The 14065-nt window shown below is 42.6% G+C and overlaps 1 protein-coding gene across 2 annotated transcripts in view; it reads right to left on the reverse strand.

Moving 5' to 3' along the window:
* The window catches only part of gnb1l (guanine nucleotide binding protein (G protein), beta polypeptide 1-like), a 21779-nt gene extending 16188 nt beyond the window's left edge, over positions 1–5591 (reverse strand). Inside the window, exons 1-2 of one of the 2 annotated variants that reach the window (XM_062417195.1) lie at positions 5503–5591; positions 3694–3805 (exon numbers count right to left, since the gene is read on the reverse strand). The gene's annotated coding sequence lies outside the window, so the exon portion shown is untranslated. The remainder of the gene's footprint in view (positions 1–3693; positions 3806–5502) is intronic. The other variant, XM_062417196.1, reaches the window with a different exon arrangement.
* Positions 5592–14065: the final 8474 nt, after the last annotated feature.

The following is a 14065-nucleotide window of genomic DNA, read 5'->3' on the forward strand; positions in this document are numbered from 1 at the left end:
AATCTTTAGAAACCGAGTCATCTTGTTTTGTTTTTTGCCCAAACATTGAGCCGAGACTGTCAGAGAGCAGCTCCACTTTGCCTTGAAGCCTTTTCTCCTGCTCACAGCAGAGCACAGACACTCATGTTTAATGCACTGTCTGTATTTTCTCTATTGTTAGTAGCTACATACCCTGTGGCAGTTGGGCACACAGCCTCTCCCTCTCTCTTCTTTTCCTCCCTCTAGTCTACGTGATAACACCTCTCTTACTCAATACGTCATAAATCACAACCTCTGACAGCTTAATTACAGTAAACAGACAGAGATTCGAGCTTCTCGCTCCTCTTGTGATCAACAGCCGTTGTCCCAGAGGCAGAGGTAACAGCTCAGGCTTTATGTTGGAGGAAACGCAGCCGACCGCAGGTATGCTGCAAGGAAATGATGCGTCAATGTTAAATTTGCAGTTGGGATCACGTGTGAGTGACTCTCGATGATTGGATTGAGAGAGCTAATATCATCAATCCGATAACAGTCTAAACCGCAAATTTGGCTCAACGGTGGCAAAAAGCTGTTTATGCAAATCAGCATTTTTTATTTTAACCTTTTTAATACCACAAAACGAAATAGTTCTTTTACTTCAGGATGACGGCATCCGGCCTACTCAAAGTTATTAGAAAAATTGACTGAAACAACAAGAACAACCCCCATTAAAATATTACAGATCAATTAACCTACTTATCAAAACTAAATGCTTGTAGGCTTTACTTTAAAATCATCTGAAAAAACATGTTCACTCACTAAGGACCAATATCAGAGCACAAGAATCCACTGAGGTTTAGGATATACCTTTAATCATTGTGAATCAGGGGCAGTAGAAGTGCTCGCTCATCTGAGTTAATGAGCACAACTTCACCCCCCACCCCCCCTCCCCCCTCCCCTCTACTTTTACTTATCATAACCCTTGCTCCTGCAATCAGCAGAGACTGAAACTGGAGCCCGAGGCATTTCGGGAGCAGCTCATTTCAGGAGGTTAGTGGTTAAATTGTCCATGTGAATCTGTGAAGCAGAGAGATGGAGACCCCTGAGTGGCCCACCTAATTAAGGACACTGACGCACAACATCACTTTAAACCTGCACACTTACACTTTTTTTTCCTATGCTCACTAAAAGAAAGCTAGATAGATAGCTTGAACCTCCTTCCAAATACATATCAAAGCCGAAAATAACAATCATATTTTGTTGCTGTTTCTGTAGAAAATATGAATGTTGAGGATATTTTTCAAGAGGTATCCAGCAGGAAAGTTTTGGCTAACAACTGTACAGACTTGTTTTTGTGTGGTATTAAGACAATGGCAAAAAACAACAACTGTTTCTGTGAGGTTCTATCAGTTAAACTGCATCTCGTGGTTGGGTAAGGCTGCATTCCAGAGCCAGAGTCCTGTGAGTGTGTGACAGGGGTGACAGGGGTGGGAGGGGTGGGCTCACCCTGATAACAGGTGGATTAAGCGTCCCTTATTGTCCTCTTGCGACATGCCCTGTGTGGAGCTGTGACTCACCACGGACAACGCAGCCTTAAAACTGGCTGTTTTCATTGTTTTAAAGACCAGAGGCTGTAAAGCTTTCCACTGGCAGTCACGTCTCACTGTCAACCAATGACAAAAGCAGGGGCTGGTGATGGAGGTGTCATTGCGCTGGGCTGGACTGAGCTGAGCTTGGGGACTTCCAAACCAAGAGCATATTCAAAAGATAAGAGTATAATGGCCACTTTCGCCTTCCACTACTTCCCTGGTGGACTGCTTCTTCTGCTTTACCAGGCGTCAGCATTTCCAGCCGCTGAATCACCCCCCTCTGACAATGACTCTGTTCTGGCGGCGAGTGAGTTACCCACAAAACCCAAATACAACTACGCAGCCAGCTCAGGAAGGGAGATACAGACACTGTAAACAAACAAGACAGTGGCAGGATGTCACCCAAATCTATTTGGAAGGACACAATGGAAAAGGTGCCTTACTGGTCCATCTGCAGTTGGGAGGAGGGGGGGGTAGATCCCATCATCTTGTTAAAGGATCCTCAAGGACAAGCCACTAGTTCTCTTTGGATCTCCAATATTCTCTGCGCCCATCACTTTTAATGAAGCTCAGAAAGCTTTCATAAAGTGATTGAGCAATAGATAAAACAAGACCCAGTAGGTCAGAGGATTTCTCAGTGGCCTCCTTATTAAACATGTCCATATCTCAGAAATTACAGAACGACCTAATTAAAGCTGCGCGCCTAATAAATCAGACTGACTGATTAATATACCTGAGCTGGATGTTGGAGCCGGTGGGAAGAGGCAAGAAGAAGAAGGAGGAGGAGGACTGCTGGCCCTGCAGCAGATAAGACAGCTCTGGGGTAATCTGACTCTAAGTCGGTGGATAAAGGCAGTTTGTCTCTTCTTGGGGCTGTCTGTCCACACCTAGCGGGTAATTAGGCCTAATTATGAGAGAAAGGTCTGCTTCCCCTTCATGTTATTAAATAAGAGCCAGCTTCATCCGCCAAGGATCTCTCAACAGCAGCAAGGGGCTGGCGACCTTCAGATCAAACGCAGCCACTATCTGTGCCCCCCCTCCTACCTCTTTCCACTGCAGCCCCCCTCCTCAGCATCGCTGCGAATATGAGGGCTTGAAGAAGGAGGGGACGGAGTTATGATATGGGGCATCAAAGTTTTTTTTGAGTGTCCACATTCCTCGCTTGGCTCTATAGAGCTGGTATCATGTGATCGGCAGCTACCCACCTGAGCTGCCCCCCCCCCTCCCCTTGTCAAATTCTGCCATTCATAAATAAGAGCATGGAGGGAGGAGGGATATGCTGATCACAGGGGGTTTATTATAGAAGCTTTTATAATGCCCCGGCTTCACAGGAGCCAGTATGGAGACACGGGATCCTGAGATCCCCCCCCTGCTCTGATATCAGCGTCATCGAATATGAGATCTGAGCTGCGTGATGAAAACCTGAAAGTAGATTACACGCAGCTCCGACCGGCGCGTTCGAGATAGACCTTCTAGTGAAAAGCGACCGTGTCTTTCCCAGCGAATTTAAAAAGCGGAGGAAGATGGCTACTCCGTCCGACTGCTGTTAAATCATACCTCAGCTATTACTCACTCTGCCCTTTATCAGAAGCAAATGGTCTTATCTGCTGTTTCCCTGCTTTTCAACCCGTCTCGCCACTGGGGGACTTCCACCTCGCCGGCTGGTCAGTAGGCGGTGAGCCAGCTCTATAACTGTTCCTCAGCCTTTCTGCCCTGATCCCCCCCTCCCCCCAATTCTCCCCAACTAATGCCAAACGGAGAGCCAGGTCCATTATAAAAGTCCAGCTAAACAAACAACCCGGGAAGTGGCGAGGAAGACGCACGCCCTTTATTGTGTCTTGGTGGTGGATAAACAGCCCGGTGTTCAGATAGAGGGCTGAAGTCAGACACAAGTGCACCAACACCCACTGTCAGTCACAGATCCAGTGAGCGGGAAGAGGTGGCATTGTTCGCGTGAATGGCGTGAATGCTAAGCAGCGGCCACTGCAGATAAGGGCTCAATGCCTTATGGGTGTCATTGAGGCAAGGACTGATGGGAGGACTGTATAAGAAGGTCCTGATTTAGGAGGTCTTGACTGTGGTCAACAGGTACCAAAGGCCTTATCTGTTTGCATTATCACCCATTTCCTTCCATCAGGTCATTTACCTGGACACAAGAGGATAAAGAGACATAAGAGGGTCGACAGCTCGAGTGACACCATACATCAGCAGGCGGTTTGGGTGCGATGGCCTTCTTATCTGTGGAGATTTTTCTGTCCCTGCACGAATATGACAAAGACATGACAACAGGTGGATGTTTATTGTGCTGTAATCCAAATAAGACCTCGTGAAACAGGTGGATAACGACAAGATGTGACACTTTGTCAAACAGAACAGCCCCCAGCGTCACAGCTGTCAGTCATGTTCAGGGGAGTGATGAGTACATAATGATTGAGTAACGAACAGTGAAAAGTTTGACAAAGTGTTAACTATTTCTGACAAACAGTTCCAAGAGCACACAGCCTGGACCCTCCTACCAAATTTAACAAGGGGGGGGGGGGGTCATGCTTTATCTTTCTTTATGTAATGTTAAAAAAAATCAATTTAAGAATTTCTAGATCTGCTCTGTGTTCACTCACAGTTTCAAAACCGGGTTGCGCCACATTTCATGAGCCAATCCATGACCAATCACACCAACTTCACTCAAAAATCTGGCAGTTTTAAGTTGCTTTGGTGATTGACACAAGTACTGTATGTCACTGATCTTTTGTCATGGCAAGACGCAGTATACATTGGATCCATAAGCAGGGAAGCTCAAATCATTAGTTCACACTGTTCTGTACAACTCTACAGTATACTGTAGCATTCTATGTAAAGCTTAGTAAAATGGTTTCTCTGTTTTTGTTTTGTTATTCATTTACAATTTACTGTCATTATTAAGTGTTATTAGGTGGAGTTACACAGTTATATTGATACTATACACTCACCTGCCACTTCAATTAGGAACACCTGTGCAATCTAATTCAATCCAATACAACAGCTCTGCTTTAAATTATACTTTTAAGTTTATACATTTTCAATTTTCGTTAACTGATAATTCTTCTTATGTTTATTACATGCCACCAACACTCAGTGTTGGTGGCATGTACTGGGGTGCATTATATTGACTGGTTTTACTAATATTTTGCCCACCCCCATGTATGTTAATGGTGTGGACAACATATTAGGAATGCCTTTCAATATAATGCACTCAAGTACACCACCATCACCCACTATGACCTCAATAATAAACATAGAGTACAATTATCACCTTCCTCAAAATGTCAACAAAAACTGAAAATGTATAAGCTTCATAAATGTAGAATTTAAAGCAGGGCTGTTGTATTGGATTACATTAGGTTGCACAGGTGTACCTAATAAAGAGGCTAGTGTGTGTATAGCTTATAATAACCGTAGTTACAGTAATATATGTTTGATTTCACACACAAAAAAGTGCTTGTTGCTGTACTGGTAATGTTATGCAAACATGATAAATTAATTTATAAAAAGAATAAAAACGGGACAGAAATGATTTCTGAAAAGTGGATGTGAGACTGCGATACATAGGAAGCTGCTTCAACCTTAAATGGGCAGATTTCTTAATGAACTTTGGCGTGTTGATAACGCCATGAACCTCAACTGAGCATTATGAAGGAGAGAAAACAATGTCAATTCATTACAATTCAGAAGATAAAGCATTACCTTGGTAGCATGTTAGGCTAAGAAGAGATACTTTAACAGTGCATATGACACATAGGAGCACTTCCATTTAAATGCCAGCCACATTATGTTACTTACAAGGCTAGCAGCAAGCTAACAGCTACCCACAACAGCTACAAACAACGTAGTTACCGTAATATCACTGATGACGCGTTTACTCGGGGGACATAAGGTCACTGTAGTAGAAGAAAAGCTTTAACAAAACTTTAGAAAATACCATTTCAGTGAGACGCCGGTGATGTGACAGTAGACAGAGAGACTCAGCCAGCAGAGAAACTACAGATACAAAACATCCGCCACATTTTCAGGACCCCTGTAAGCTGTCCTTAAGTGTGCCTGTACAGAAAAATCGAAAATCTCTCTCTCTCTCTCTCTCTCTCTCTCTCTCTCTCTCTCTCTCTCTCTCTCTCTCTCTCTCTCTCTCTCTCTCTCTCTCTCTCTCTCTCTCTCTCTGCTTACTTTCTTCTTGTCTTTCACCTTCCCTTCCACTCCTATGAATATCATCATGTGTCAATATTACATTTTTAATGCTATAAAAATATTAAATGAGGAGGCAAAAGTAAGTAATTAGTTGATACATAAATTACAGCACAGCTCTGTGATATATAATTATAATTTCAGTTCAACTCAGAAATAATTAGGGACACAGCTCATGGGGGTCCACAGAACAATAAAACCAAATATATGCCAAAATTAATAAGTCGCTATATTGAATAGCTAATAAGAAAGAGTACACACAAGAAAGCATCCCACAATTATCTCATTAAGATGAGTGTAATTGGTTGATTTAAAATGTGTATTTTCATTTGAAAAGGCTAGAAGGGATCAGAAGAATTTGCTCACAAAAACTTTGAGTACTAACACCTCAGATAGTGTGCCCTTTTAATTTCTTTCTACTTAATAGGCCACTAAACACAGCCTAAAAGACTCATCACAACTGATCGACAACTATGCGACTCGCACAGTTGTACAATACTGCATGAACAGGAGAGCTCCTTTTTTCATCCTTTTCAGTCTAATTGAGAAAAGAGAGACAGAGAAAACACAGGGCCCTAATCCACAGAGCACACAGACCCCTTTCATGCGAGTGCTGGGAGAGACCTTTATTTGTCCATTCCTATCATGGAGAAAGCGGGTTTCAAGGTTGGCTAGGTCTGAGCTAGAAGATTAGATGAAACCAGAGTGTTTTAAACCTCCTCTGTGGCCATGGATTAAAGTCCCCCTGCACTCTGAAATGAAACAATAAGGAATACAGGTGGATCAGTGGGAGGGGGTGCATATAGCGTGTGGGGAACAGTGGGTTTGAAACCTAAATAATTTGGTCCAAGCAACATTAAAAAAGCCCTAAAAGAGAGAGTGTAGCACTCACTTTACTTTAAAAAGCAGGGAGTGGAAATATTTCACATATTCCTGAATTCATTTGGGCAAGAAAATGGTAACATTTAGTTCCAAGCTGCCTGTGCAACAGCTCAGTTATAGGAATTTAGTGTATTACCAGGGTGAAGCACATTAATTTTAATGTGCATGTGAAAGTGCGTATTCTCACCTCCCAGACATACCATTATGCTAAATGAGACATACAATATTTTGGATTTAGAGTGGAGGAGGATTACTTACTGTATCTACTTCCCTAATGAGACCGATCAAACACATAAGCACTTGATGACATACATAAAACGGTTAGTCTAAGTTGTAGAGGAGCAGTGAGTTTAAACCAATTAGTGCAAATGGAGGTGGCAGGACCGTAACCCCTCAGCAGGAGGTAGAAGAACGTGTCTGCTGCCTGGCCTGGAGAGATACCATGGCCTACATTGTCATCAATTATTCCTGGCATCTCAGCTTACCCAGGGGCGGGGAGGGTGTACAGGGACAATGCCAGGGTGCACTTTAGAGCCATAGCGCCTCAGTCTCCCCGTGGGTCAGAGGAGGTGGAAGAGGGACAGAGAGGTGTGCTGGGGTTGGGGGTGTGTGTGTAGACAGTATCGTCCACCCAACTCATAAGACTGGCCGGTAAGGAAATCCCTGGAATCCCACTCTCGCTCCACCCGCCTGGTCGCGGGGGCAGGCAGGTCACTTTACAGCTCATCACCAAATTAGAAAGGCTGTGGGTCAGTCCAAGCAGCAGCCAGACCACAGAAAGATAGAAATAGATGGGAGTGCTACGATTCAGTCAGCTGGCACTCCTTCACCAGGCTCCTCTCTCATCATGTAGAGGTAGAGTAAAGGGCTGTACACCGTGGAGGGCAAAACTCCAGGGAGGAACACTAGACAGTGCTTTGAAGTCTCCAGGGACAGCCTATGAAGTAATGGATACATAGTGTGGACACAGAGAGTAACTGTAGCAAGACACTGATGAGCAGGAGGACATTTTCTTTAGTGGAATACAGGGCATGATACAAAGTATGTACTTTTCTGTTTACTCTTCAATCTGAAATTATTGTATCGAAGGAGGAGATATCACAGGAACGACAAACAATAAGTAATAAAGAAGTATTCAGTTATTTAAATGTGTATATTAGACCTTTATTCAAGCAAAAGTCCCAAGAAGTTTGTCAAAAGAACAGTTTGTCATATTGGAAAATAAACATATTTGCTTTTTGCCCACAGTTAGATAATGTTAGATAAGAATCAAACCCTTCTCATATGCGAGTTGAACCATCTTCTCATCTAACTGTCAGCTGGAACGTGTATAAGCATATTTTTCAAAAAAAAAAAAAATTATGGTTAGGGATGGTGAAGAAATGTATTTCACAATCCAGCAATGTGTATGAATAAAATATGGACACTGTTTCTCAACCCATTTAACTATGAACTTGTGAATTTGTTTATCAGTTTGTATGAGGTCATTATTATTATAGAATAAAGTAATAATGAAGAAAAATAAGAACAATTTTTGCTCCATCAGAAGGACCTGACCCTCAAAATCACTGTACATGTTTGAAAATTTTCATCAAGGGTATAGAACATTTGTTGAATCTAACACACAGTTAACATTTAATCAAATCAACAGCATTTACAGCAACGAAAATGATATTGTGATGTTTCTATTTAACAATTTTATGTGGATGAGAATGTGTAGATAAGGATGGTGGTAAACTTCAAGAAACTGTATCCAAATGATCACTGTAAGTTCCACCAGAGTAATATTGATATATGAGGGATGACAGCAAAAACTAAGTTGTGTATGTTTTTGATGAAGATTGAATGTTTTTTATAGCAAGTTACATTTGATGTGAGGTCATGTTCTATGGTTCAGAAGTTATCAGAAAGTTCACTATGAACACAAAAGCATACGTGACAGTGGGTGAGCATGCATTAAGTTATCAGAACAGAAGGAGCAGATACTGTGTATGGGAGTGTGCATTGGATGTGCATGTATCATATCGTGATGGGGAGGCCTCTGCAGTTCATGTTTTCCTTGGGCATCTTTGCAGGTGTGAATGGAAAGATCTCAGTGAGGGCGAGGAGTGACTGACCTGACGGACACTTTAAGGAGTATAGACCAAAACAGGACTTTAATAAATCAGTATCTAGCAGGGAAGGAGAAAGCAGATGCATAGCCACTATCAGCACGGCTGAACCATCCTCCCTTGGAATGGTAAAGTAGGGGGAGGCACCCGGTGTCTCAAGTTAATATTCTTATCAGTTCTTTTTGAAACTCCTCTTAAATGATGAAGCTTTTTCTCATGGTCACGTCCACTGAAGCAGCAGGCAAGAAAAAGTTATTATTTTGAACCCTAATGTTACACAGAGGAGTAACTAAGCATTTTTTATGCCACATGGTCACTAAATAGTTCACTGCTGAAACAGGCTTCAGACTGATTTCAGCATTGCTCAGATTGGTACTGACTCTATGGTTATTGGCACACTGCTATGGTTTAAGGCTTTCTATAGACAGTTTAATGTCACAGAATGATGCACAAATTCAATTTATTATTAAAGCAGTGGTCGTCATGTTCCAGAAAATGTCTGGAGATGACATATCCACACACATAAGACACATAATCCTTAGTTGAGGTTCTGGTACATAAAAATGTTAGCCCTTTTGCAGAAAAGGTAACGTAAACTATTTCAACTTACATTTAATATTCACTTTCTTGGGAGTTAGAAAAGAACGCTTATAGCAGTGTCATCTGTATATATGTAGCCTACAGTATAATAAGCATGGAACTGGAGCCAAGAGACTAAATGAGTTTAGTTCAGCAAAACATGGGAGTAGAGCCGCTACTGAGCTACGTCTGTACAAGATGTGAAAAAGCTTCCTCCCAAAACCTCTAAAGCTCACTAATTAACATGTTGGATCTCTTTTTTAATCTGAATACAAACAGACTGTGAAGAGAGCAGGCTAGCTGTTTACCTCTGCTTCCTGTTTTTGTGTCATGCTCAGCTAGCTGACTCAAGTGAATATTTCTTAAATATCAAACTAGTTCTTCAAGGCATACTAAGACGTTTTAAAGTTCTAAATTGTTCCAGAGCCAGGTTTTATATTTGGCAATACTCTCTTTTTTTATTTTAGATAGGTAAGTTAAATCTTTTGGCATAACTTTTTTTTACATTTTTTTCTTTTAAATCAAAACTCTAGTTCATGGTAGTCATCAGCTAGGGGTCATCTGGAGACTCAAGTCAGATGTAGAAAGCAAAAGAAACAAAGATAGAGACGGTTTAAAAATGTCTTTGGGTGGACAGAACCCAGATCAGTGAGCAGTGATGCATGCCATGTCTCCTCTTACAGCAGACGCCTCCACATACAGTAATGACCACTCTTCATGTTGCTGCTGCTACCTCATTTGTCCTACACGATGACATTAAGGCCAAAGGTTATTTTGTGAAGACTAATTACTGAGCTGGCTAAATATACATTGGTCTTTGAGTGTGTGCTTGTACTATTATTTTTACTTTATTTTTAGGGAGCATTCATTTGCACTGAACACATGCTTACAGTATACCCACACACTGCCACTCTCACAGACACATGCATTAAGTCTGGACCCACAAATACAAGCCATACACAAGAGAGCTCATGTTGCAGATACACCCATGCATCCACATTCCCACCTGCCCCCACCTCACAACCACACACACACACATACAAAACATACCATGCAAGCCACCTCTCATCAGATTAGTGACCAACAAATAAACGCAGGCAGGCATAACTGAGCTCCAGATACTAGATGCATGCAGAATGTATACTATGTGATTCCTTCACAAGCGGCACGTCCCACCACATAGCGTTTTTATTGGCTAAACAGGAAAGACAGAATCAATCAGAGAGGCATCGACAGCAGCTGGAGGGGGAGCCCAGCATGCAGTCCATCACATGACAGGTCGGTCCCTGCAGCTCAGACCGTGCGGATGCGTTCTTGCTATGTGCATGTTTATGGACGGGCCGGGCCATCAGCAGGAATGGCAATATTTCTCCTTCAAGCTACAGCCAGATGTTTTGGCTGCCAAGCGGGAAGCAATCATGACACTGGAAGGTATACTTTGATTTATGTGATGTGACTCAGACTGATAACACCAGAGCCCCAGAGCAGACATTCAGAGGGAAACTGTCAGCTCAGTGTTGATACTGGTTATCAGTGTTGATACTGATGATTTCTCTTCTCTGCAGTGTTTGGGTAGAGCTTTAGGAAGTGGAATAAAGTAGTTTGGGGTTTTCTATGCAGAGTCTTGATAAACTGATGATCTCCATCAATTCTAGAGTTTGACCAATATGACAACACCACATTTCTGTAAATTCAGCCATTAATAAACATCAGTCATCAATATCAAAGAAGAAAAACTGCCCTTTTGTGTGTGGTGGTTTGCTCTGAAAGACCAGGACTACAGCAATTACTGTCCACATTTTTCCCCTACTCCACTTTATCATGGTACAAATGGGAGGACACGTCAAAGAGGCACTCTCGTTCTCTACACAACTCCAGCAGTTTCTCTTCCTTTTCCACAGTCCAAGAGAGCCAATACGTACTCACGTTCTTGTGCCTCCCTGGAGTCCGGGAAATGTTTACATCTAATCGGTTTGCTGTTCCCTGTTTGGTGCTGGAGAAAACACACCTACCTTACTGAATTTCACTATTTGCATGAACCAAGACTAAAAATGTCAGATAATACAAACATGTTTGATTTTATCACAACGTCACAACAACAAAAAAGAGTGACTTAAGGGACCAGTGTGTAATATTTAGTGGCATTCCACGGTGAAAGGCCCTCTCTAGAGTCAGTGTTTAGTGTGTCTGTTCTGGGCTACTGTAGAAACATTGTGGTGCAACATGGCAGGCTCCATGGAAGAGGACCCGCTCCCTAAGTAGACGTAAAGGGCTCATTCTAAGGTAACACAACAATTCTTATTTTCAGGTAATTGTACATTAATTAAAACATACTCATAAATATTACATCCCGTTTTGGTCAAATCCTTTCAGCTGGATGCCGCTAAATTCTCCACACTGCACCTATAAGACAGCTCGGACTGAGTTTCACCTTACACCAAATGCTGCATTATACTGTTTAGTTCCAGAGCTAATGTGTATGGCTATAAAGCAATACAGTAATGAATGAAATTAATTAAGCAAATAATGTAAAACATGTCATCTGTTTTGATGACTAAAAAGTGTAGCTGGTCAGACAATGATTAAGATGTTGTTAGATGATAACCATAACTCCTACAAGTCCAAATAGAGTCCAAACACATTAAGATCCAAACATGAGAGTATGTGTTGTGTTGATTTGCAAGCAGACTGCTGCTGACCCAATCAACCTAGTTTGGCATGCATATGCATACAAGAAATGTCCCTTTGTTGTATGCCGTCATCACACATCAGCTCAATAAATCTCTGTGCAGCTTCAAGAGGTAATAAGACAGCTTCCTGTGTGGCAAAAGACCTGACTAAATGATTTAGGAGTTGAGGTTGGTGATCGTAATTGCTCTCTTAGTGATGTCTGAGGATCAAAACCACAAATTATGACATTGTTGTAAACCCTTTTTCACTGATGGCCATAGGCACTAGTAGTCTGCCCAGTGATACAGCTAGTTCCTTTTCAAACACCCACATCCTCTCAGATAAAGGCTGCAGCAGCAGCCATGTGTATTGAATTTAGACCATTCCTGAGGGTATCCTGTTCTTATCAGGGGTCAGATAAGCTCATTTCACAGGCCCTCACCTCTACTGGGCTACCAACAGGACCCCACTCTGACAAGAGCTGACCTTTTTCTCAGTGTTTGTGGTTGAATGAGAAGTCAAGAAGGTGAGGTTACTCGATGACTGAATCTTTCTAGAAGCAACAGTTGTAGCTAAATAAAATATGTACTCTTTAGATCTGTGAAACGGCCTTGACATTCCTGATGGGGAGTCAGAAATAAAAATGTGTCCTTGGCATAAAGAGTCCCAGAAAGAAAGTGAAGAAAGTGGTGTCTGTGTAGTGTGTACAACAGATATCAGTGAAAGCATACAACCCCACCTCAACACCCTTGTTCCCATGGTTGTTTTTGTGAGCCCACCATTAGGCTTAGTGCTTGGCTTCACTGGGTTCTTTGAGCTAATTGTCTTGAACTTGGGAGGCCAGATGATGGAGAAAGCACCAAAATCTAACAGACCAGTTTGGAGACTCACCTTGGCTTACCAGTCTGAGGGTGCCTTTTCTACATCAAACCTCCTGAGGACCCCATCCCCAGCCGCACCCCGTCCGGGCCCTGCAGGCATCTCAGGCTGACAGCTCTTGAGCCAGATACTGGCAGTACAACAGAGCAGTCATAATTGGCCCCTATTCATTTCTCAGGGATAATCCTCGCCTCCGTTGAGCCTTTTCTGTTCCTAGCGTCATTTTTTCGCTGATGTTTACACAAGGTATGTATTGGTTTCTCCTCCTCCTGGGGCTTTTGCGCTGGCTGCGGGGCTGTCTACCCAACATGTGTGTTTTAACGTGTGTCTGAGGGTTCTGCTCTTCCAGCGTGGCTGCTAGGGCTCAAGACCTGAAGTGACAAAGAGCCTTGTGAATGTCTGACTCACAGACAACTGTCAGCATTCAATGGGCTGGATTAAGACAGAGCATAGAACCGAGCACACCTTGACATGTTGACATGTTCTACTAAGTGCATTTCAAGGTGGATTTAGCCTGTTTGCTCCATTGTGGAGGGACATAAGAGACACAATTGCTAAATGGGGCTGACTATTCTTGAGATGGTGGGTGAACTTTACTCCTGCTGTCTGGGTTAGGGCTCACCGGAGAGAATGACACCAGCCTCATTCTCAGGGTGAGTGAGGCTGCTGTGGATCCTGAGGAGGTTCAGGGGTTTCAGAGAGCTCTGTCCTTAACCAAACAAACACACTGGAATTTCTGCCATTGTTGGTGCAGAGGGTTGAGTGACAGGGCTGCATAGCAGAGCTGCCTGTCAGCAGAGACGACTCTGGGTCAAAGTGTGACCACCCCTGGTGACACTGCTTAATATGAAGGCTGAGCCATGTAGCATGTTTTAAGATAAACCTGTACTCATCCACAGAGATGCATATTAACACTAATATGGTCCATGGTTTTCTCGACACCTATATAATGCAGTGAAAATGCAAATTCCTTTGAAGGAATAGTTCGGGGAAGTTACAGGAAAAGATCAGCACCCCTTGCATGTCTGTAAAGTAAATATCAAATCACTGCCAGCACCTGGTTCGCTTAGCTTAGCACAAAAAATAAATATAAAAATAAAGTGAAACTGCTATCTTGGCTCCGTCTATAATTAATAAAATCCACCTATCAGCACATCTAATGTTAGATCTCATTTGTTTAAT

This window comes from Scomber scombrus, chromosome 4 (assembly GCF_963691925.1).
Source record: "Scomber scombrus chromosome 4, fScoSco1.1, whole genome shotgun sequence".
In the NCBI taxonomy this organism is placed as follows: Eukaryota; Metazoa; Chordata; class Actinopteri; order Scombriformes; family Scombridae; genus Scomber; species Scomber scombrus.